At 41.2% G+C, this 24,859-nt stretch overlaps 1 protein-coding gene and 1 long non-coding RNA gene across 3 annotated transcripts in view; both read left to right on the top strand.

Moving 5' to 3' along the window:
• Positions 1–4,254: 4,254 nt before the first annotated feature.
• On the top strand, positions 4,255–16,506 carry izumo4 (IZUMO family member 4). Its single transcript, XR_010000144.1, has 11 exons — positions 4,255–4,498; positions 7,847–7,927; positions 8,015–8,086; positions 9,034–9,060; positions 10,073–10,148; positions 11,768–11,815; positions 13,086–13,100; positions 13,467–13,514; positions 13,607–13,624; positions 13,930–13,952; positions 16,305–16,506. It is a non-coding gene; the product is annotated as an IZUMO family member 4 (long non-coding RNA).
• A 6,410-nt stretch (positions 16,507–22,916) lies between these two features.
• The window catches only part of sbno2 (strawberry notch homolog 2), a 131,104-nt gene continuing 129,161 nt past the window's right edge, over positions 22,917–24,859 (top strand). For both annotated transcript variants that reach the window (XM_062960308.1, XM_062960307.1), the window contains exon 1: positions 22,917–23,061. The gene's annotated coding sequence lies outside the window, so the exon portion shown is untranslated. The remainder of the gene's footprint in view (positions 23,062–24,859) is intronic.

Genomic DNA, 24,859 nt, shown 5'->3' with positions numbered 1-24,859 from the left:
AGACCCTAGGACGCCATTGAGGCCGAGTGGCCCTCTTCTCGGAGGGATCGAATGGTGTCCTCCTTTGAACTCTAAGACCCTAGGACGCTATTGAGGCCGAGTGGCCCTCTACCGGGAGGGATCGAATGGTGTCCTCCCTTAAACTCTAAGACCCTAGGACGCCATTGAGGCCGAGTGGCCCTCTTCTCGGAGGGATCGAATGGTGTCCTCCTTTGAACTCTAAGACCCTAGGACGCTATTGAGGCCGAGTGGCCCTCTACCGGGAGGGATCGAATGGTGTCCTCCCTTAAACTCTAAGACCCTAGGACGCCATTGAGGCCGAGTGGCCCTCTTCTCGGAGGGATCGAATGGTGTCTCCCCTTAGACCCTATAACCCTATGTCTATGGGGCTGGGTGGCCCTCTACCGGGAGGGATCGAATGGTGTCCTCCCTTAAATTCTAAGACCCTAGGACGCTATTGAGGCCGAGTGGCCCTCTACCGGGAGGGATCGAATGGTGTCCTCCCTTGAACTCTAAAACCCTAGGACGCTATTGAGGCCGAGTGGCCCTCTACCGGGAGGGATCGAATGGTGTCCTCCCTTGAACTCTAAGACCCTAGGACGCTATTGAGGCCGAGTGGCCCTCTACCGGGAGGGATCGAATGGTGTCCTCCCTTAAACTCTAAGACCCTAGGACGCCATTGAGGCCGAGTGGCCCTCTTCTCGGAGGGATCGAATGGTGTCTCCCCTTAGACCCTATAACCCTATGTCTATGGGGCTGGGTGGCCCTCTACCGGGAGGGATCGAATGGTGTCCTCCCTTGAACTCTAAAACCCTAGGACGCTATTGAGGCCGGGTGGCCCTCTACCGGGAGGGATCGAATGGTGTCCTCCCTTGAACTCTAAAACCCTAGGACGCTATTGAGGCCGAGTGGCCCTCTACCGGGAGGGATCGAATGGTGTCCTCCTTTGAACTCTAAGACCCTAGGACGCTATTGAGGCCGAGTGGCCCTCTACCGGGAGGGATCGAATGGTGTCCTCCTTTGAACTCTAAAACCCTAGGACGCTATTGAGGCCGGGTGGCCCTCTACCGGGAGGGATCGAATGGTGTCCTCCCTTGAACTCTAAAACCCTAGGACGCTATTGAGGCCGAGTGGCCCTCTACCGGGAGGGATCGAATGGTGTCCTCCTTTGAACTCTAAGACCCTAGGACGCTATTGAGGCCGAGTGGCCCTCTACCGGGAGGGATCGAATGGTGTCCTCCTTTGAACTCTAAGACCCTAGGACGCTATTGAGGCCGAGTGGCCCTCTACCGGGAGGGATCGAATGGTGTCCTCCCTTAAACTCTAAGACCCTAGGACGCTATTGAGGCCGAGTGGCCCTCTACCGGGAGGGATCGAATGGTGTCCTCCCTTGAACTCTAAAACCCTAGGACGCTATTGAGGCCGGGTGGCCCTCTACCGGGAGGGATCGAATGGTGTCCTCCCTTGAACTCTAAAACCCTAGGACGCTATTGAGGCCGAGTGGCCCTCTACCGGGAGGGATCGAATGGTGTCCTCCCTTGAACTCTAAGACCCTAGGACGCCATTGAGGCCGAGTGGCCCTCTACCGGGAGGGATCGAATGGTGTCCTCCCTTGAACTCTAAAACCCTAGGATGCTATTGAGGCCGGGTGGCCCTCTACCGGGAGGGATCGAATGGTGTCCTCCCTTGAACTCTAAAACCCTAGGATGCTATTGAGGCCGGGTGGCCCTCTACCGGGAGGGATCGAATGGTGTCCTCCCTTGAACTCTAAAACCCTAGGACGCTATTGAGGCCGGGTGGCCCTCTACCGGGAGGGATCGAATGGTGTCCTCCCTTGAACTCTAAAACCCTAGGACGCTATTGAGGCCGAGTGGCCCTCTACCGGGAGGGATCGAATGGTGTCCTCCCTTGAACTCTAAGACCCTAGGACGCTATTGAGGCCGAGTGGCCCTCTACCGGGAGGGATCGAATGGTGTCCTCCCTTGAACTCTAAGACCCTAGGACGCTATTGAGGCCGGGTGGCCCTCTACCGGGAGGGATCGAATGGTGTCCTCCCTTGAACTCTAAGACCCTAGGACGCTATTGAGGCCGAGTGGCCCTCTACCGGGAGGGATCGAATGGTGTCCTCCCTTGAACTCTAAAACCCTAGGACGCCATTGAGGCCGAGTGGCCCTCTTCTCGGAGGGATCGAATGGTGTCCTCCTTTGAACTCTAAGACCCTAGGACGCTATTGAGGCCGAGTGGCCCTCTACCGGGAGGGATCGAATGGTGTCCTCCCTTGAACTCTAAGACCCTAGGACGCTATTGAGGCCGAGTGGCCCTCTACCGGGAGGGATCGAATGGTGTCCTCCCTTGAACTCTAAGACCCTAGGACGCTATTGAGGCCGAGTGGCCCTCTACCGGGAGGGATCGAATGGTGTCCTCCCTTGAACTCTAAGACCCTAGGACGCTATTGAGGCCGAGTGGCCCTCTTCTCGGAGGGATCGAATGGTGTCCTCCCTTGAACTCTAAGACCCTAGGACGCTATTGAGGCCGAGTGGCCCTCTACCGGGAGGGATCGAATGGTGTCCTCCCTTGAACTCTAAGACCCTAGGACGCTATTGAGGCCGAGTGGCCCTCTTCTCGGAGGGATCGAATGGTGTCCTCCCTTGAACTCTAAGACCCTAGGACGCTATTGAGGCCGAGTGGCCCTCTACCGGGAGGGATCGAATGGTGTCCTCCCTTGAACTCTAAAACCCTAGGACGCCATTGAGGCCGAGTGGCCCTCTTCTCGGAGGGATCGAATGGTGTCCTCCTTTGAACTCTAAGACCCTAGGACGCTATTGAGGCCGAGTGGCCCTCTACCGGGAGGGATCGAATGGTGTCCTCCCTTGAACTCTAAGACCCTAGGACGCTATTGAGGCCGAGTGGCCCTCTACCGGGAGGGATCGAATGGTGTCCTCCCTTGAACTCTAAGACCCTAGGACGCTATTGAGGCCGAGTGGCCCTCTACCGGGAGGGATCGAATGGTGTCCTCCCTTGAACTCTAAGACCCTAGGACGCTATTGAGGCCGAGTGGCCCTCTTCTCGGAGGGATCGAATGGTGTCCTCCCTTGAACTCTAAGACCCTAGGACGCTATTGAGGCCGAGTGGCCCTCTACCGGGAGGGATCGAATGGTGTCCTCCCTTGAACTCTAAGACCCTAGGACGCTATTGAGGCCGAGTGGCCCTCTTCTCGGAGGGATCGAATGGTGTCCTCCCTTGAACTCTAAGACCCTAGGACGCTATTGAGGCCGAGTGGCCCTCTACCGGGAGGGATCGAATGGTGCCCTCCCTTGAACTCTAAAACCCTAGGATGCTATTGAGGCCGGGTGGCCCTCTACCGGGAGGGATCGAATGGTGTCCTCCCTTGAACTCTAAAACCCTAGGACGCTATTGAGGCCGGGTGGCCCTCTACCGGGAGGGATCGAATGGTGTCCTCCCTTGAACTCTAAAACCCTAGGACGCTATTGAGGCTGAGTGGCCCTCTACCGGGAGGGATCGAATGGTGTCCTCCCTTAAACTCTAAGACCCTAGGACGATATTGAGGCCGAGTGGCACTCTACCGGGAGGGATCGAATGGTGTCTTCCTTTAGGGCAGGATAGGGAGGGCCTTTGGGGTCCCGTTCAACTCTAAGCCCCTATAACCCTATGTGTCCATGTCTTTGGGTGACCACTAGAGGGTGTTGTTTCCTATCATATAATATAATATAATGTATATATATAAAAGGGTAATGGTATCACGGCGCCGGACAAAACAACTAAACTAAACGCCCCACAACCTCGAAAATGGACAGCACAACCTCTCATCCACGCCTCTACGTTCATACAACAAAAAGAAAAGAAAAATTAAGTCCTAGCCACAGCAACGCGTGGCCGGGCACAGCTATCTATATATATAAAAGGGTAATGGTATCACGGCGCCAGACAAAACAACTAAACTAAACGCCCCACAATCTCGAAAATTGACAGCACAACCTCTCATCCACGCCTCTACGTTCATACAACAAAAAGAAAAGAAAAATTAAGTCCTAGCCACAGCTAGTATAATATAATATATAGACTATTCCATATTATACGCCATCAATAGTGTCCTCCCTTAAAGTGACCCTAGAACGCAATTCAGGCCGAGTGGCCGTCTGTAGGGAGGCTCCCCGGGCACCGACCCCCCCCCCCGGGGTTCTAGAACCCGGCCGTGGGTGTTCCGGCCCAGAGACGGAACCCGTCCCGCATTGTCCAGGATGCCCCAGGATGTCCCTGCCGGTGGCGCTGGTGCTGCTCCTGGCCCTGGGCCCTGGGGGCCCCTCCGACGGCTGCCTGCACTGCGACCCCAACTTCTCCCTCCGCTTCGCCTCCTACGCCCCGCACCTCAGCCGCAAGGCCTGGGGCCTCGGGGTGGTGCCGGCCGCCGGGAGGATGCTCCGCGGCTGGGCCCAGGACACCCTCCGCAGCCTCCAGCTCGGGGTCCCCGCCGAGATCCGTACGTCCGGCCGGCCGGCCCGGCACGGGTGGGGGGCGCAGTGGCCTGCCGAGGAGGACACCACTCGATCCCTCCTGGAAGAGAGTCGCTCAGCCACATAGACATGACTATGGGATCCTAGAGTTATAGGGAACCCCCCATTCCGCCCTGGAGGGGGACACCATCCGATCCCTCCCGGGAGAGGATCATCCAGCCACATAGACATATAATATAATTATTATTATATCATAGGAAACACTACCCTCTAGTGGTCGCTCCCTGGTACTCAATATAAATCCTAGAGTTATGAAAGACCCTCCAAAGACCCTCTCTATGCTTCCCCAGAAGAGGACACAATTCGATCCCTCCCAGCAGAGGGCCGTCCAGCCCCATAGACATGGAAATTATAACAATATAATAATACCTGTTATATCATAGGAAATAGCACATAGATATGGAAATAATATAATAATACTCTATTATATCATAGGAAACAGTACCCTCTAGTGGTCGCTTCCTGGTATTCAATATAAATCCTAAAGTTATGACGGACCCTCCAAAGTCCTAGAAGAGGACACCATTCGATCCCTCCCGGCAGAGGGTCATCCAGCCACATAGACATATAATATATTAATACTCTATTATATCATAGGAAACACTACCCTCTAGTGGTCGCTCCCTGGTATTCAATATAAATCCTAAAGTTATGACGGACCTTCCAAAGACCCTCCCTATTCTGCCCTAGAGGAGGACACAATTCGATCCCTCCCAGCAGAGGGTCGTCCAGCCACATAGACATATAATATAATAATACTCTATTATATCATAGGAAACAGTACCCTCTAGTGGTCGCTCCCTGGTATTCAATATAAATCCTAAAGTTATGACGGACCCTCCAAAGTCCTAGAAGAGGACACCATTCGATCCCTCCCGGCAGAGGGTCATCCAGCCACATAGACATATAATATAATAATACTCTATTATATCATAGGAAACACTACCCTCTAGTGGTCGCTCCCTGGTACTCAGTATAAATCCTAGAATTATGACGGACCCTCTAAAGACCCTCTCTATTCTTCCCTAGAAGAGGACACAATTCGATCCCTCCCGGCAGAGGGTCATCCAGCCACATAGACATATAATATAATAATACTCTATTATATCATAGGAAACACTACCCTCTAGTGGTCGCTCCCTGGTACTCAATATAAATCCTAGAGTTATGAAACACCCTCCAAAGACCCTCCCTGTTCTACCCTAGAGGAGGACACCATCCGACCCCTCCCAGCAGAGGGCCATCCAGCCATGAAAATTATAGTAATATAATAATACTCTATTATATCATAGGAAACACTACCCTCTAGTGGTCGCTCCCTGGTACTCAATATAAATCCTAAAGTTATGACGGACCCTCCAAAGTCCTAGAAGAGGACACCATTCGATCCCTCCCAGCAGAGGGTCGTCCAGCCCCATAGACATGGAAATTATAATAATATAATAATACTATATTATGTCATAGGAAACACTACCCTCTAGTGGTCGCTCCCTGGTACTCAGTATAAATCCTAGAATTATGACGGACCCTCTAAAGACCCTCTCTATTCTTCCCTAGAAGAGGACACAATTCGATCCCTCCCGGCAGAGGGTCATCCAGCCACATAGACATATAATATAATAATACTCTATTATATCATAGGAAACAGTACCCTCTAGTGGTCGCTCCCTGGTATTCAATATAAATCCTAAAGTTATGACGGACCCTCCAAAGTCCTAGAAGAGGATACCATTCGATCCCTCCCGGCAGAGGGTCATCCAGCCACATAGACATATAATATATTAATACTCTATTATATCATAGGAAACACTACCCTCTAGTGGTCGCTCCCTGGTATTCAATATAAATCCTAAAGTTATGACGGACCCTCCAAAGTCCTAGAAGAGGACACCATTCGATCCCTCCCGGCAGAGGGTCATCCAGCCACATAGACATATAATATATTAATACTCTATTATATCATAGGAAACACTACCCTCTAGTGGTCGCTCCCTGGTATTCAATATAAATCCTAAAGTTATGACGGACCTTCCAAAGACCCTCCCTATTCTGCCCTAGAGGAGGACACAATTCGATCCCTCCCAGCAGAGGGTCGTCCAGCCACATAGACATATAATATAATAATACTCTATTATATCATAGGAAACAGTACCCTCTAGTGGTCGCTCCCTGGTATTCAATATAAATCCTAAAGTTATGACGGACCCTCCAAAGTCCTAGAAGAGGATACCATTCGATCCCTCCCGGCAGAGGGTCATCCAGCCACATAGACATATAATATATTAATACTCTATTATATCATAGGAAACACTACCCTCTAGTGGTCGCTCCCTGGTACTCAGTATAAATCCCAGAATTATGACGGACCCTCTAAAGACCCTCTCTATTCTTCCCTAGAAGAGGACACAATTCGATCCCTCCCGGGAGAGGATCATCCAGCCACATAGACATATAATATAATAATACTCTATTATATCATAGGAAACACTACCCTCTAGTGGTCGCTCCCTGGTACTCAATATAAATCCTAAAGTTATGACGGACCTCCAAAGACCTAGAAAAGGACACCATTCAATCCCTCCCGGCAGAGGGTCGTCCAGCCCCATAGGCATGGAAATTATATTATAATAATATTATTATTATTATTATTTCATAGGAAACAGTACCCTCTAGTGGTCACTCCCTGGTACTCAATATAAATCCTAGAGTTATGACGGACCCTCCAAAGACACTTCCTAGAGGACACCATCTGATCCCTCCCAACCGATGGCCATCCAGCTTCATAGACATTAATAGTGGTGGTACCAATGTTATTAATCTCCCCATCGATGGCGTACAATAGGGAATATTGTATTATATTATAATAATATTATTTTATTATGACATACCGTCCGATCCCTCCCGACAGATGGCCACCCAGCCCCATAGACATAAGCAACTTCATGGTGGTGGTGGTACCGATGTCATCGATCTCCCCATTAATGGCGTATAGTATGGAATATTATATTATATTATAATAATATAACAATATTATATTATATCATAGGGAACAGCACCCTCTAGTGGTCAGTCCCTGGTACTACATATAAATCCATACATTCCATGGTTAGGAAACAGCGCCCTCTAGTGGCCAATCCGAGGAACTATTCAAACGCATATAAACGAATCTCATGGTTAAGCATTTCATGGTTAAGAAATATAATTAAAACGTGGCATATTTTGCGGCCTGAATCATCATTATCTTAGCGGTCATAAGGACTAGAAACGTGGTCAGAAATGTCCAACCAAAACCACGTATGTCTTTCCTTTTCCAGCCATGATGGAGCTCCAGATGATCGCGACCAAGGTGTATGCAAAGCTCGACACCCTGTTTCAAGGCAAGCTATATAAGCCAGGTAAATATATTATTATTATTATTATTTTATTTAATCTTTTTCGATCCCTCCCTCGGTGGTATGACGTGGTTTTTCCCATTCTTCCAGGGGCTCTTCCGGAAGTCCTGCGTTCCATTTTCGAGGAACAGGTCAAAATGTTACGGAACGCCATCCTTGAAAGTGAGCTTGTCTTCCTCCTTGGCTAATAATAATAATAATAATAATATGATAATAATAATAATAATAATAATAATAATAATAATAATATGATAATAATAATAATATACTGCTATTAGAATAATGATAATAATATTGATAATAGTACAATGCCTTGATTAGCACGGAATGAGCTTGCAGCTTCAAAGCGTGGTTGTTTTCTCCCTGGGGGAATCCTTTGTTGGGAGGTGTTAGCTGGCTCTGGTTGTTTCCTCTCTGGAATACCCTTATTTTCAGAGTGTTGTTCTTTATTTATTGTCCAGATTGCAGTTTTTTTTAATGCTGGCTGCCAGGTTTTGTTCATTTTGATAGTTCCCAGGAACCCAATAATAATAATAATAATGACTCAGAGGGGGAATCCTTTGTTGGGAGGTGTCAGCTGTCTCTGGTTGTTTCCTGTCTGGACTATGCCTATGTTTGAAGCTGCAAGGCTGTTCAGTGCTGTTCAAGGTGTTCATTTAATTTATTTTTTTTAAATTTAATGTTTTAGTATCCGATTTAATACAGATTTCTGCGGGAGACCTCTGCGCATGCGCGTTTAGTAATTTTTGGTTTTGGGGCGTTTTCTGTCATTTGGACCTAATTTTACAGGGTTTTTTGACGGAAAGACATAGATGGGATGACTATGTCTTTTGTGGCCAAATTGGGTGTGATTTGGTCCAGTGGTTTTGTTGTTTACTCTGTGGGAAAAACTCACATTACATTTTTATATATATAGATAATAATGTAATGATGATACTACACTGCTATATATTTTATTTATTAATTTATTTACAACATTTATACCCTGCCCTTCTCACCTGAGGGGTATATATATACACACACACACATACTAGGTTGTGGGTGAACTACAACCTTTTTCCCAGTTCCTTCCTGCAAAACTTAGTACCTCTCTCTCTCTTCTCCTTTAGGCAGAGTGAAGTGTGAACGCCATTGTGGTAAGTGGGAGAGAAGAGCAGTATATAAATAAATGTATTAGGCGTTAAGACCACCTAAAGCTTCAGAGAGCTTCTGTTCAACAATTTCCAAGCTCTCTGTTTGAGCGGTGTTGACGCTATCGTCAGCGTAGATGAAATTCTTTGTCCCTTCTGGTAATGACTGGTCATTTGTATCAATTTCATTGCATCATCACCACCACTACATCCCGTTTTCGGCCTCCCAAATGGGTATTTTTTTTAGTTTTCTTCGAGTAATAGTCACAGCCTTGATTCATCTCCCCAAAGAATCACATAATAGTCGCACCTTTTTTTTTCAGGGATCCATAGTGAGACTATATTGCAATTAAACACAAGTGATCGATACATCGATTAGATAGATAAGGTAGCAATTGATAGATAAATAGATAATAGATAAATAGGTAAGTAGATTAATATTAGGTAGATAAATAAAATGAATTAGATAGAAATATATAGTTAACTAGCTGTGCCCGGCCACGTGTTGCTGTGGCGAAGTATGGTGGTATGGGAAATAAAGTATTGAGGAATTGGTGGAAGTTAGGTAAAGGGTCCCCTGGGCTGAGTGGGTTGCTAGGAGACCAAGTGGGTGGAGCTTAGCCTTCTAACTGGTAGCAATGGGATAAAAACCATTATTCCTCTCCCTCTAATTAGGACTTTATTTTTCTTTTCTTTTCGTTATATCAACCTGGAGGCGTGGATGATGGGTTGTGTTGTCAAATTTCGAGGTTGGGGGGGCCTTTAGATTTGTTGTTTTGTCGGTCGCGGGGATTCCATCACCCTTTTATATATATAGATGTAGGCACAATGATAGATGGATAGATTAAGTAGTGAGTGAGAGAGAAGATGGATTGATCGATAAGTAAGATAGTTAGATAAAGTAGTTCGGGGAGATAGAAAGATAGATAAATAGATTAAATCACGAGAAAATGAGATAGATATACATTCGTCCCTTCTGCCGTCTTTCCACTTATTCTCTTTCTTTCTATTTTTGGAGGAATCAACCAGTACAAAGCCATCAATTGTGAGACCTGTAATAATACCAAACCCACTTGCTTTGGCTACAACTGCGAGTAAGAGTCATTTTCGCTTTCATTTATATTTTTTTCGGGGAGGGGAACATGTCAAATCGATATGTTGTCATATCGATGTCGTTTGCTTTCATACAAGCATAGTGCCCAGGTCTGCGTTTTCTGTATCAGGAATATAATATATATATATATAGTTTAAGTACTCGTCATTTACCACTAGGGGGAGCTGTTTTTCAATTACGTAATATAATATATAGAAGTAGTACTCATCATTTACCACTAGAGAGAGTTGCTTTCCAACCATGGAGTGTATCGGGAATATAATATATAGATTCACCACTAGAGGGAGCTGTTTCTCAACTATGTAATATAATATATAGATTTAGTACTCATCATTTACCACTAGGGGGAGTTGGTTTCCAACCATAGAATTTATCAGTAATATAATATATAGATTTACCACTAGAGGGAGCTGTTTCTCAACTACGTAATATAATATATAGATTTAGTACTCGTTGTTTACCACTAGAGGGAGCTGGTTCCTAACCATGGAATATATCAGGAATATAATATATAGATTCACCACTAGAGGGAGCTGTTTCTCAACTATGTAATATAATATATAGATGTAGTACTCGTCATTTACCACTAGGGGGAGTCGGTTTCCAACCATGGAATGTGCCGGGGATATAAAATATAGATTTAGCATTAGAAGGAGCTGTTTTACAATAATGTAATATAATATATAGATTTAGTACTCGTCATTTACCACTAGGGGGAGTCGGTTTCCAACCATGGAATATATCAGGAATATAATATATAGATTCACCACTAGAGGGAGCTGTTTTTCAACTATGTAATATAATATATAGATTTGGTACCTGTCATTTACCACTAGAAGGAGCTGATTTCTAACTATGGAGTGTATCGGGAATATAATATATAGATTCACCACTAGAGGGAGCTGTGCATCATGGAATGCAATAGGAATATAATATACAGATTTATTACTATATAATATATCAGTAATATAATATATAGATTTACCACTAGAGGGAGCTGTTTCTCAACTATGTAATATAATATATAGATTTAGTACTCGTTGTTTACCACTAGAGGGAGCTGGTTTCTAACCATGGAATATATCAGGAATATAATATATAGATTCACCACTAGAGGGAGCTGATTTCATTTATGTAATATAATATATAGATGTAGTACCTGTTATTTACCACTAGAGGGAGTTGGTTTCCAACCATGGAATGTATTGGGAATATAATATATAGATTCACCACTAGAGGGAGCTATTTTTCATTTATGTAATATAATATATAGATGTAGTACTCATCATTTACCACTAGAGGGAGTTGGTTTCCAACCATGGATTATATCAGGAATATAATATATAGATTTACCACTAGAGGGAACTTTAGTATCTGATTTAATACAGATTTAGTACCCTTCATTACTATGGAATATACCAAGAATATAATATATGGATTTACCACTAGAGGGAGCTTTATTATCCGATTTAATACAGATTTGGTACCCATCATTATTATGGAATATATCAGGAATATAATAGATAGATTTCGTAACTGTAATTTACCACTAGAGGGAGCTGTTTTCGGATATAGATTTCTTTCTATGTTCTCCGCCAGGTCCTCGGAAGCTTGGGAGACTGCATTGAAGGGCCTCTATAAATATATGTAAGTATCTGGGTCAATTTAAACCTCTTCCATTGTAAACATTGTGCAACGGATTTGTTGCAATGCCGAAAACAGCCACTAGGTGGTGCTCAGAGGACCCACAATTTCTGAAGCAATATATTTTTAAAATTTATTTTCCCCATATATATATATATATATATATATATATATATATATATAAAATAAAAATAAAAATAATTAAAATAAATTAAAAAATATATTGCTTCTGAAATTGTGAGTCCTCTGAGCACCACCTAGTGGCTTATATATATAATTAAAATAATTAAAATATATTGCTTCTGAAATTGTGAGTCCTCTGAGCACCACCTAGTGGCTTATATATATAATTAAAATAATTAAAATATATTGCTTCTGAAATTGTGGGTCCTCTGAGCACCACCTAGTGGCTTATATATATAATTAAAATAATTAAAATATATTGCTTCTGAAATTGTGAGTCCTCTGAGCACCACCTAGTGGCTTATATATATAATTAAAATAATTAAAATATATTGCTTCTGAAATTGTGAGTCCTCTGAGCACCACCTAGTGGCTTATATATATAATTAAAATAATTAAAATGTATTGCTTCTGAAATTGTGAGTCCTCTGAGCACCACCTAATGGCTTATATATATAATTAAAATAATTAAAATATATTGCTTCTGAAATTGTGAGTCCTCTGACACCACCTAGTGGCTTATATATATAATTAAAATAATTAAAATATATTGCTTCTGAAATTGTGGGTCCTCTGAGCACCAACTAGTGGCTATTTTATATATATATATATATATATATATATATATATATATATATATATATATATAAAAATAAAAATAATTAAAATAAATTTTAAAAAATTACTTCTGAAATTGTGGGTCCTCTGAGCACCACCTAGTGGCTATTATATATATAATAATTAAAATAAATTAAATATATATATTGCTTCTGAAATTGTGGGTCCTCTGAGCGCCACCTAGTGGCTATATATATAATTAAAATAAAAATAATTAAAATAAATTTAAAAAATATATTGCTTCTGAACTTGTGGGTCCTCTGAGTACCACCTAGTGGCTATTTATTTAATAATAAATTAAAATTAAAATAATTAAAATAAATTTAAAAAATATATTGCTTCTGAAATTGTGGGTCCTCTGAGCGCCACCTAGTGGCCGTTTTGAGCATTATAATATATATTTTTTAAAATTTTAAAAAATTATTAGAAGGAATTTATATTTTGTTTTTCCTGCTTTCTTTTCCTCTTTCAGAAACAACTTGAGCTCGTAAGTGGAATCCGCCCGCCGTCTCTTGAATACAACCACCGCCAGGACTAGATATTGTAAAGTTCGGACTAAATCCCGGAGCGGATCCACATTCCACCGGAACTAACTCAGTATATCTCAGTCCGTACTGTAGAATGAATAGAATTTGACACCCCTTAAATAATGGCTGAATAATAATAATAATAATAATAATAATCTATATACTGCCCTCCTGTGGCTATATCTGAGTACTGCATACATGCATGGCTATAGGCCGGCGACTAATAATAAATTATTATTATTATTTAATATGATAAATAATACATTATTATTATTGCATGAATAAAACAAGGCATGAGTATGAAAGAATTAATATTGTTTCTACAGGGAGCCAGAAAATTGGGCAGTGGGCTTAAAGCAGCTCCCCGGATTTAGGTATGTGCCCATTTCCTTGAAAAGATTTGGGGAAAATCAAGGGGGTTCTGATTTGTAAATCTGTCAAAAATAACTTTTTTTGTCTCTTCCAGCCACTGTACATCCACAAGGTAAGGGCCATAATAATAATAATAATAATAATAATAATAATAATAATACAAAATAAAAATAATACAGAATACAGCATATCTATCTTGTTTGCTGTGTCATAATAATAATAATAATAATAATAATAATAATAATATTTATTTTTTATATCCTTTCTATCTCTATACTGCCCTCCTGTGGACGCAGCTGAGCACTGCATTCGTAGAGGCAGCTAATCCTTTCTAACTATATATTCCCCCCTTGTGGTTGTATCAAATCTTTTTCCAATCCTTGCGTTGACTTTCCTCCTCTCTTTCTCTTTCCACAGCCCAGATAACCTGAATTTTACAAGTAGGTGTTCCAAAAATCATATATGTAATACCTGGGACTGACCACTAGATGGTGGTGTTTTCTATTAGAAATATATATATTTAGTTCCTGGGACTGACCACTTGATGGGGCTGTTTACTAACTATTCGAAATAGAGTATTTATATTTAGTTCCTGGGACTGACCACTTGATGGGGCTGTTTACTAACTATTCGAAATAGAGTATTTATATTTAGTTCCTGGGACTGACCACTAGATGGTGCTGTTTACTAACTATTAGAAATAGAGTATATATATGTAGTTTCTGGGACTGACCACTAGATAGGAGTGTTTACTAACTATTAGAAATATATACATTTAGTTCCTGGGACTGACCACTAGATTGTGCTGTTTTCTATTAGAAATATATATATTTAGTTCCTGGGACTGACCACTAGATGGTGCTGTTTACTAACTATTAGAAATAGAGTATATATATGTAGTTTCTGGGACTGACCACTAGATAGGGGTGTTTACTAACTATTAGAAATATATACATTTAGTTCCTGGGACTGACCACTAGATTGTGCTGTTTTCTATTAGAAATATATATATTTAGTTCCTGGGACTGACCACTAGATGGTGCTGTTTACTAACTATTAGAAATAGAGTATATATATGTAGTTTCTGGGACTGACCACTAGATAGGGGTGTTTACTAACTATTAGAAATATATACATTTAGTTCCTGGGACTGACCACTAGATTGTGCTGTTTTCTATTAGAAATATATATATTTAGTTCCTGGGACTGACCACTAGATGGTGCTGTTTACTAACTATTAGAAATAGAGTATATATATTTAGTTCCTGGGACTGACCACTAGATGGCGGTGTTTACTAACTATTAGAAATAGAGTATATATATTTAGTTCCTGGGACTGACCACTAGATGGTGCTGTTTACTAACTATTAGAAATAGAGTATATATATTTAGTTCCTGGGACTGACCACTAGATGGTGCTGTTTACTAACTATTAGAAATAGAGTATATATATTTAGTTCCTGGGACTGACCACTAGATGGTGCTGTTTACTAACTATTAGAAATAGAGTATATATATTTAGTTCCTGGGACTGACCACTAGATGGCGGTGTTTACTAACTATTAGAAATAGAGTATATATATTTAGTTCCTGGGACTGACCACTAGATGGTGCTGTTTACTAACTATTAGAAATAGAGTATATATATTTAGTTCCTGGGACTGACCACTAGATGGTGCTGTTTACTAACTATTAGAAATACAGTATTTATATTTAGTTCCTGGGACTGACCACTAGATGGTGCTGTTTACTAACTATTAGAAATAGAGTATATATATTTAGTTCCTGGGACTGACCACTAGATGGCGCTGTTTACTAACTATTAGAAATACAGTATTTATATTTAGTTCCTGGGACTGACCAGTAGATGGTGCTGTTTACTAACTATTAGAAATAGAGTATATATATTTAGTTCCTGGGACTGACCACTAGATGGTGCTGTTTACTAACTATTAGAAATAGAGTATATATATTTAGTTCCTGGGACTGACCACTAGATGGCGCTGTTTACTAACTATTAGAAATACAGTATTTATATTTAGTTCCTGGGACTAACCACTAGATGGCGCTGTTTACTAACTATTAGAAATACAGTATTTATATTTAGTTCCTGGGACTGACCACTAGATGGTGCTGTTTTCTAACTATTAGAAATAGAGTATTTATATCTAGTTCCTGGGACAGACCACTAGATGGTGCTAACCATGAAATATATTAGGAATAAAGTATATATATATATATAGTTCCTGGGACTGACCACTAGATGGTGCTGTTTTCTAACCATGAAATATATTAGAAATATATATAAAACCTTTACCTTTACCTTTTATATATATTTAGTTCCTGGGACTGACCACTAGATGGCGATGTTTTCTAACCATGGAATATATTAGGAATAAAGTATATATATTTAGTTCCTGGGACTGACCACTAGATGGCGATGTTTTCTAACCATGGAATATATTAGGAATAAAGTATATATATTTAGTTCCTGGGACTGACCACTAGATGGTGCTGTTTCCTAACCATATAATATATCAGGAATAGAGTATTAAAATTTAATTCCTGGAACTGACCACTAGATGGTGGTGTATTCTAACCATGGAATATATCAGGAATGGAGTATTAATATTTAGTTCCTGGGACTGAGCACTAGATGGTGCTGTTTTCTATTAGAAATAGAGTATTTATATTTAGTTCCTGGGACCATCCACTAGAGGGTACTGTTTATAATGAGTTTTTTGAGCTAACTGGGTTGGTTTTTGTGTCCGTTTCTGCTCTTCCCCCGCAAGGTATAGGCAAGACCCTCTCGCAAAACTGGCTCAACTTGATGGCCCTGAAGGATTTGGAAGAGCAGACGTCCTCCCTCCAGATGCTGGCGCCCCGCTGCTGAAGCTTTTCCACCAACGGAAGGCCGTCCGGTCGGGAACTGGGACTCCCGGTGGAAAGCTTCGCCCGAATGTCAGCCGAAACACGATTTTGCCTGCCACTGCAGTTTCGCCTCGTTGTTTTCTTAGTCTATTTATGAATGGGTTTCTGGCCTCCCAGTACTCACCGGGGAACTGGTTTTTGCCATGTGTTTGTTTATCTGGGTCCCACGGATGTAGTTTTTTGCCCACAGATGGCCACTTGTGTCAATTTCAAGGTCCAGACACACGCAAACAACATGCCAAGTCCAGAACTGGGTCTGCATACTAGGATACTAGCTGTGCCCGGCCACGCGTTGCTGTGGCTAGGACTTAATTTTTCTTTTCTTTTTGTTGTATGAACGTAGAGGCGTGGATGAGAGGTTGTGCTGTCAATTTTCGAGGTTGTGGGGCATTTAGTTTAGTTGTTTTGTCCGGTACCGTGATTCCATTATCCTTTTATATATATAGATAGCTGTGCCCGGCCACGCGTTGCTGTGGCTAGGACTTAATTTTTCTTTTCTTTTTGTTATATGAACGTAGAGGCATGGATGAGAGGTTATGCTGTCAATTTTCGAGGTTGTGGAGCATTTACTTTAGTTGTTTTGTCCGGTGCCGTGATTCCATTACCCTTTTATATATATAGATACACTTGCCATATCCCCCTCTAGTGGCCCGGTGAGATATCGCGCCCATGGGCTCTGTTCTATTCCACAGTGACCTCTAGTGGCAGGAATAATAATAATGATATAAAATAATAACATATAATAAACATAATATAATAATTGAATATAAGTATAACAATTTAATAACATAAAATAATAGTATACTATAATAATTTAATGTAATTATAGTCATATAGTCATATAATAACATAATATAATTTCTATAATTTTATAATAGCATAATATAATAATTTAATATAATTGCAACAATATAATAATATAATAGCATAATATAAATTAATATTATAATATGATAATATAATATAGCATAATATAATAATTTAATATAATTGCAACAATATAATAATATAATAGCATCATATAATAAATTAATATTATAATATAATATAGCATAATATAATTTAATATAATTGTAACAATATAATAATATAATATAATAGCATCATATAATACATTAATATTATTATAATATGATAATATAATATAGCATCATAATAATTTAATATAATTGCAACAATATAATAATATAATATAATAGCATCATATAATACATTAATATTATTATAATATGATAATACAGTAGAGTCTCACTTATCCAACATTCTGGATTATCCAGTTCATTTTTGTAGTCAATGTTTTCAATGCATCATGATATTTTGGTGCTAAATTCGTAAATACATTAATTACAACATAACGTTACTGCGTATTGAACTACTTTTTCTGTAAAATTTGATGTGTAACATGATGTTTTGGTGCTTAATTTGTAAACTCATAACCTAATTTGATGTTTAATAGGCTTTTCCTTAATCTCTCATTATCCAACATATTCACTTATCCAACATTCTGCCGGCCCGTGTATGTTGGATAAGCGAGACTCTACTGTATAATAATATAATAGCATAATATAATAATTTAATATAATTATATGATAAAATAATATAGCATAACATAATTTATAATATAATAATTTAACATAATTTTAATAATATAATAGCATAATATAATAATTTCATATAAATTATAATATGATATTGTACTATAGCATAATATAATAATTTCATATAATTATAATATGATATACTATAGCATAATACAATAATTATAATAATATAACAGTATAATATAATAATTTAATTATAATAATATAATAGCATAATATAATTCTGGGTTATATAGCTGTGTGGAAGGGCCTTAAGTCTACACTGCCATATAATCCAGTTCAAATCAGATAATCTGTATTTTATAGGCAGTGTGGAAGGGGCCTGAGGCCTAACTCTGCCTGTGCCCTGGGCTGAGTAGGAGACCAAGTGGGCAGAGCTTAGCCTTCTAACTGTCAGCAATTGGATAAAAAACAATTATGTCCCTCAGCGCCATTGTGGCTGAGGGGGTTGCTAGGAGACGAAGTGGGTGGGGCCTAAAGGGGGCAGGGCTTACCCTTATGACTGGCTGCCAGGGTTGAAAACGGCTCTTCCTCGACAGCTAATTTGGACTTTATTTTTCTAGGTTTTTTTTCGTTTAAAAGACATAGATGGGATGACTATGTCTTTTGTGGCCAAATTTGGTGTTATTTGGTTTTGTTGTTTACTCAGTCCTACAAACATACATTATATATATATAGATAAGAAGAATACAACTGGACGATTCTATGGTTGTAGACAGAACAACAACAATAATAGGACGGCACCCAATTGACACCCAAGGACTCCATGCATTCATTATATTATATTATATTATATTATATTATATTATATTATATTATATTTTTATTCACCCTGATCCCCGCCAAGGCAAGTCTCCCTTCAATGTGACTCCTCCAATCCATTTTTGGCTTCGGTTTGAGAGAGCTTCGGGAAAAACAGCCGGCTGGGAAGTTCTACCTTTCAAGGGAAGCCGGTTTCCCAGAAGAAGAGGGTCTGGATCAATGCGACGAGCGCAAAGAGACTGAAAAAGAGCCCGAAGCCTAGAGTAAAACATATCTTTGCTTTGCATATCTTAGAATCATATAAGTGGAAGAGACCCCCAAAGGCCATCCAATCCAACCCACTTCTGCCAGGCCGGGAGCTAATCCTTTCTATCTCTATACCGCCCTCTTGTGGATGGATCTGAGCACTGCATGCATACAAGCTGGGAGCTGATCCTTTCTATCTCTATACTGTCCTCTTGTGTTTACATCTGAGCACTACACACATACAGGCCGGGAGCTGATCCTTTCTATCTCTATATTGTCCTCTTGTGTTTACATCTGAGCACTACACACATACAGGCCGGGAGCTGATCCTTTCTATCTCTATATTGTCCTCTTGTGTTTACATCTGAGCACTACACACATACAGGCCGGGAGCTAATCCTTTCTATATATTGTCCTCTTGTGTTTACATCTGAGCACTACACACATACAGGCCGGGAGCTAATCCTTTCTATCTCTATATTGTCCTCTTGTGTTTACATCTGAGCACTGCATACATACAGGCCGGGAGCTAATCCTTTCTATCTCTATATCGCTCTCTTGTGTTTACATCTGAGCACTGCATGCATACAAGCTGGGAGCTGATCCTTTCTATCTCTATACTGTCCTCTTGTGTTTACATCTGAGCACTGCATGCATACAGGCCGGGAGCTAATCCTTTCTGTCTCTATACCGCCCTCTTGTGTTTACATCTGAGCACTGCATGCATACAGGCCGGGAGCTGATCCTTTCTATCTCTATACTATCCTCTTGTGTTTACATCTGAGCACTGCATGCATACAGGCCGGGAGCTAATCCTTTCTATCTCTATACTGTCCTCTTGTGTTTACATCTGAGCACTGCATGCATAAAGGGTGGGAGCTAATCCTTTCTATCTCTATACTGTCCTCTTGTGTTTACATCTGAGCACTGCATGCATACAAGCTGGGAGCTAATCCTTTCTATCTCTATACTGTCCTCTTGTGTTTACATCTGAGCACTGCATGCATAAAGGGTGGGAGCTAATCCTTTCTATCTCTATACCGCCCTCTTGTGTTTACATCTGAGCACTGCATGCATAAAGGGTGGGAGCTAATCCTTTCTATCTCTATACTGTCCTCTTGTGTTTACATCTGAGCACTGCATGCATACAGGCCGGGAGCTAATCCTTTCTATCTCTATACCGCCCTCTTGTGTTTACATCTGAGCACTGCATGCATACAGGTCGGGAGCTAATCCTTTCTATCTCTATATTGTCCTCTTGTGTTTACATCTGAGCACTACACACATACAGGCCAGGAGCTAATCCTTTCTATCTCTATATTGTCCTCTTGTGTTTACATCTGAGCACTACACACATACAGGCCGGGAGCTAATCCTTTCTATCTCTATATTGTCCTCTTGTGTTTACATCTGAGCACTACACACATACAGGCCGGGAACTAATCCTTTCTATCTCTATATTGTCCTCTTGTGTTTACATCTGAGCACTGCATACATACAGGGCGGGAGCTAATCCTTTCTATCTCTATATCGCTCTCTTGTGTTTACATCTGAGCACTGCATGCATACAGGCCAGGAGCTAATCCTTTCTATCTCTATATTGTCCTCTTGTGTTTACATCTAAGCACTGCATACATACAGGCCGGGAGCTCATTCTTTCTATATATTGTCCTCTTGTGTTTACATCTGAGCACTGCATACATACAGGGCGGAAGCTAATCCTTTCTATCTCTATATTGTCCTCTTGTGGATGCATCTGAGCACTGCATGCATACAGGCCGGGAGCTAATCCTTTCTATCTCTATATTGTCCTCTTGTGGATGCATCTGAGCACTGCATGCATACAGGCCGGGAGCTAATCCTTTCTATCTCTATACTGTCCTCTTGTGGATGCATCTGAGCACTGCATGCATACAGGCCGGGAGCTAATCCTTTCTATCTCTATACTGTCCTCTTGTGGATGCATCTGAGCACTGCATGCATACAGGCCGGGAGCTAATCCTTTCTATCTCTATATTGTCCTCTTGTGGATGCATCTGAGCACTGCATGCATACAGGCCGGGAGCTAATCCTTTCTATCTCTATATTGTCCTCTTGTGGATGCATCTGAGCACTGCATGCATACAGGCCGGGAGCTAATCCTTTCTATCTCTATACTGTCCTCTTGTGTTTACATCTCAGCACTGCGTACATACAGGCCGGGAGCTAATCCTTTCTATCTCTATACCACCCTCTTGTGGATGGATCTGAGCACTACATGCATACAGGCCGGGAGCTAATCCTTTCTATCTCTATACTGTCCTCTTGTGTTTACATCTCAGCACTGTATGCATACAGGCCGGGAGCTAATCCTTTCTCTGGCCTTCTGTGATGACAACAAAGGGAGTGGATTGGCTGTTGATAGGTGAAGGGTTGGCCGTTGCTGGGTGAAGTGTCCCTCTGTGAGGAAAAGAAATGGAGTGAAGCGGATTGCATGTTTCTATTTGAAGGATTGGCTGTTGCTGGGTGAAGTGGCCCTCTGTGATGACAACAAAGGGAGTGGATTGGATGTTACTAGGTGAAGGATTGGCTGTTGCTAGGTAAAGTGTCTCTCTGTGATGACAACAAAGGGAGTGAAGTGGATTGGATGTTGCTAGGTAATGGATTGGCTGTTGCTGGGTGAAGTGGCCCTCTGTGATGACAAGAAAGGGAGTGGATTGGATGTTGATAGGTGAAAGATAATAATAATAATAATAATAATAATAATAATAGGTAAAAGATCGGCTGTTGCTGGGTGAAGTGTCCCTCTGTGATGAAAAGAAAGGGAGAAGCGGATCAGATGGTTCTAGGTGAAGTGGCCATCTGTGATGCCAGGAAAGGGAGTGAAGCGGATTGGCTGTTCCTAGGTGAAGTGGCCCTCTGTGATGAAAAGAAAGGGAGTGAAGCAGATTGGCTGTTGCTAGGTGAAGTGGCCGTCTGATTAAAAGAAAGGGAGTGAAGCGGATTGGCTGTTGCTAGGTGAAGGATTGGCTGTTGCTGGGTGAAGTGGCCCTCTGTGATGAAAAGAAGGTGTGAAGCGGATTGGCTGTTGCTGGGTGAAGTGGCCCTCTGCTTTGTCCTGGACTATATGGCAGCCAAGACTCCTACAATCCAGTTCAAAGCAGATTGGATAATATAGTTATTTATTTATTTATTACAATATTTATATCCCGCCCTTCTCACCCAACAGGGGTGAGAAGGGCGGCTTACAAAAAACATATATACAGTAGAGTCTCACTTATCCAACACTCGCTTATCCAACGTTCTGGATTATCCAACGCATTTTTGTAGTCAATGTTTTCAATATATCGTGATATTTTGGTGCTAAATTCGTAAATACAGTAATTACTACATAGCATTACTGCCTATTGAACTACTTTTTCTGTCAAATTTGTTATATAACATGACATTTTGGTGCTTAATTTGTAAAATCATAACCTCATTTGATGTTTAATAGACTTCTCCTTAATGCCTCCTTATTATCCAACATATTCGCTTATCCAACGTTCTGCCGGCCCGTTTATGTTGGATAAGTGAGACTCTACTGTATATATAAACATTATACAGTGCAATATAAATCAGTTAAGAAATTACATCAGTATTCATAAAACACATTATAAAATGCTAATAGGCGTAATCCGGGCTATATGGCAGTGTAGATAAGTAGTTCAGAGCAGATAATCCGCATGGCTGGCTCTGAACCGGATTATATCCGTCTACACTGTCATAGTCCTTGCTGCTGAGTGAGCTCACGTTTCCGGGTTTGGGCACAGGCCCCGCCCCCTGAGCGTGACGTCACGGCCTGGGAGAGAGAGAGAGTGAGGGAGAGAAACAGGAAGTCTCGCCATAGTTTCCCTCCGGGCCGGAAGTCCGCGTTCGTTTCCAAGATGGCGGCGGCGAACCCGGAAGTGTCCCCGAGGAGAGGCCAGAGCCGGGAGCGGTGAGGCGGGCGCCGTGGTTTTTCTCCGGTTTCCTCACGACGAAGGACGAGGTGAGAGCGGCTTCAGGCCTCGACAACCGCCGCAATTTCCCCCCTTTCTATTCGAGGCCTGAGGAAAAAGACCCCCCCAATTTGCCCTCATTCGTGACAGGCTTGAGTTTCACACGGAATCCGTGTAGGCCTCAAAGGCCTGCTTTCGTTTTCTGTCAGGATGCTTTCGTTTTCTGTCACAATTATCATAATCATGACTATTTATTTCAAAGACCCCAGTCAAAGCAGTGCTGTGTTTTGAGGGAGTTTTGATACATGGGTTGCTTTGACATTTCCGGCCTGTTTTGGTCGTGTCTCCGGAAGCATTCTCTCCTGACGTTTCGCCTGCATCTGTGTCAGGCCTCCTCAGAGGTTGTGAGCTCTGTTGGAAACTTGGCAAGTTTATTTATTTATTATTTACTACATTGATATCCCGCTCTTCTCACCCCGGAGGGGACTTACAAATCAAATGAACGTACAATATATTATTAGTATAGCACAATATAAGCATTAAATTATTATATTGTACTATATCATTATATGGTAATATTATTAGTAATACAGTAGAGTCTCACTAATCCAGGGGTCCCCAAACTTTTGAAGCAGAGGGCCGGTCCACAATTCTTCAGACTGTTGAGGGGCCGAATTATCATTTGAAAAAAACCTGAACAAATTCCTATGCATACTGCACATGTCTTATTTGTAGTGCAACAACAACAACAATGAAAAAACAATACAATATTTAAAAATGAAAACAATTTTAACCAACATAAACCTATCAGGATTTCAATGGAAAGTGTGGGCCTGCTACTGGCCAATGAGATAGTCAAGTTAATTAGTATTGTTGTTGTTGTGTGCCTTCAAGTCATTTCAGACTTTGACTGAGCCTAAGTCTAAAATTAATTATTTACTGCATTTATTTACTGCATTTATATCCTGCCCTTCTCACCCCAAAGGGGACTCAGAGCAGCTGTATGTACATACAATATATTATATTATTAGCATAACACAATATTAGCATTATATATTACTATACTGAACTATACCACTATACTATTATATAATATGTAATATATAACATATAATTAATATTATTATATGGTATTACTATTAGTATATTGTATACTATAATATTATTATCAATATTATATGTATATACAATATATTACATTATTAAAACTAATATAAAAATATTATATTATAAAACTGAGGGCGGGGGCCAGGTAAATGACCTTGGAGGGCCGCATCCGGCCCCCGGGCCTTAGTTTGGGGACCCCTGCACTAATCCAAGCCTCGCTTATCCAAGCCTCTGGATAATCCAAGCCATTTTTGTAGTCAATGTTTTCAATATATCATGATATTTTGGTGCTAAATTCGTAAATACAGTAATTACAACATAACATTACTGCGTATTGAACTACTTTTTCTGTCAAATTTGTTGTATAACATGATGTTTTGGTGCTTAATTTGTAAAATCATAACCTAATTTGATGTTTAATAGGCTTTTCCTTAATCCCTCCTTATTATCCAAGATATTCGCTTATCCAAGCTTCTGCTGGCCCGTTTAGCTTGGATAAGTGAGACTCTACTGTATTACATTTAATATATTATATTAATTATAATTTATAATAATACTAGTGCCCGGCCACGCGTTGCTGTGGCGAAGTATGGTGGTATGGGAAATAAAGTATCTTATATTATCTCCTTAGAACTGGATTATATGAGGCCCCTTCTACACAGCTGTATTATTATTATTATTATTATTATTATTATGCATTTTATATTTTTGCATTTTATTGTATATTGTTGGGCTTGGTCC

The sequence above is a fragment of the Anolis carolinensis genome, unplaced genomic scaffold (genome assembly GCF_035594765.1).
Source record: "Anolis carolinensis isolate JA03-04 unplaced genomic scaffold, rAnoCar3.1.pri scaffold_7, whole genome shotgun sequence".
Taxonomy (NCBI): domain Eukaryota; kingdom Metazoa; phylum Chordata; class Lepidosauria; order Squamata; family Dactyloidae; genus Anolis; species Anolis carolinensis.
The sequence above is the reverse complement of the archived record's forward strand: the minus strand, read 5'-3'. Positions and strand labels throughout refer to the sequence as shown.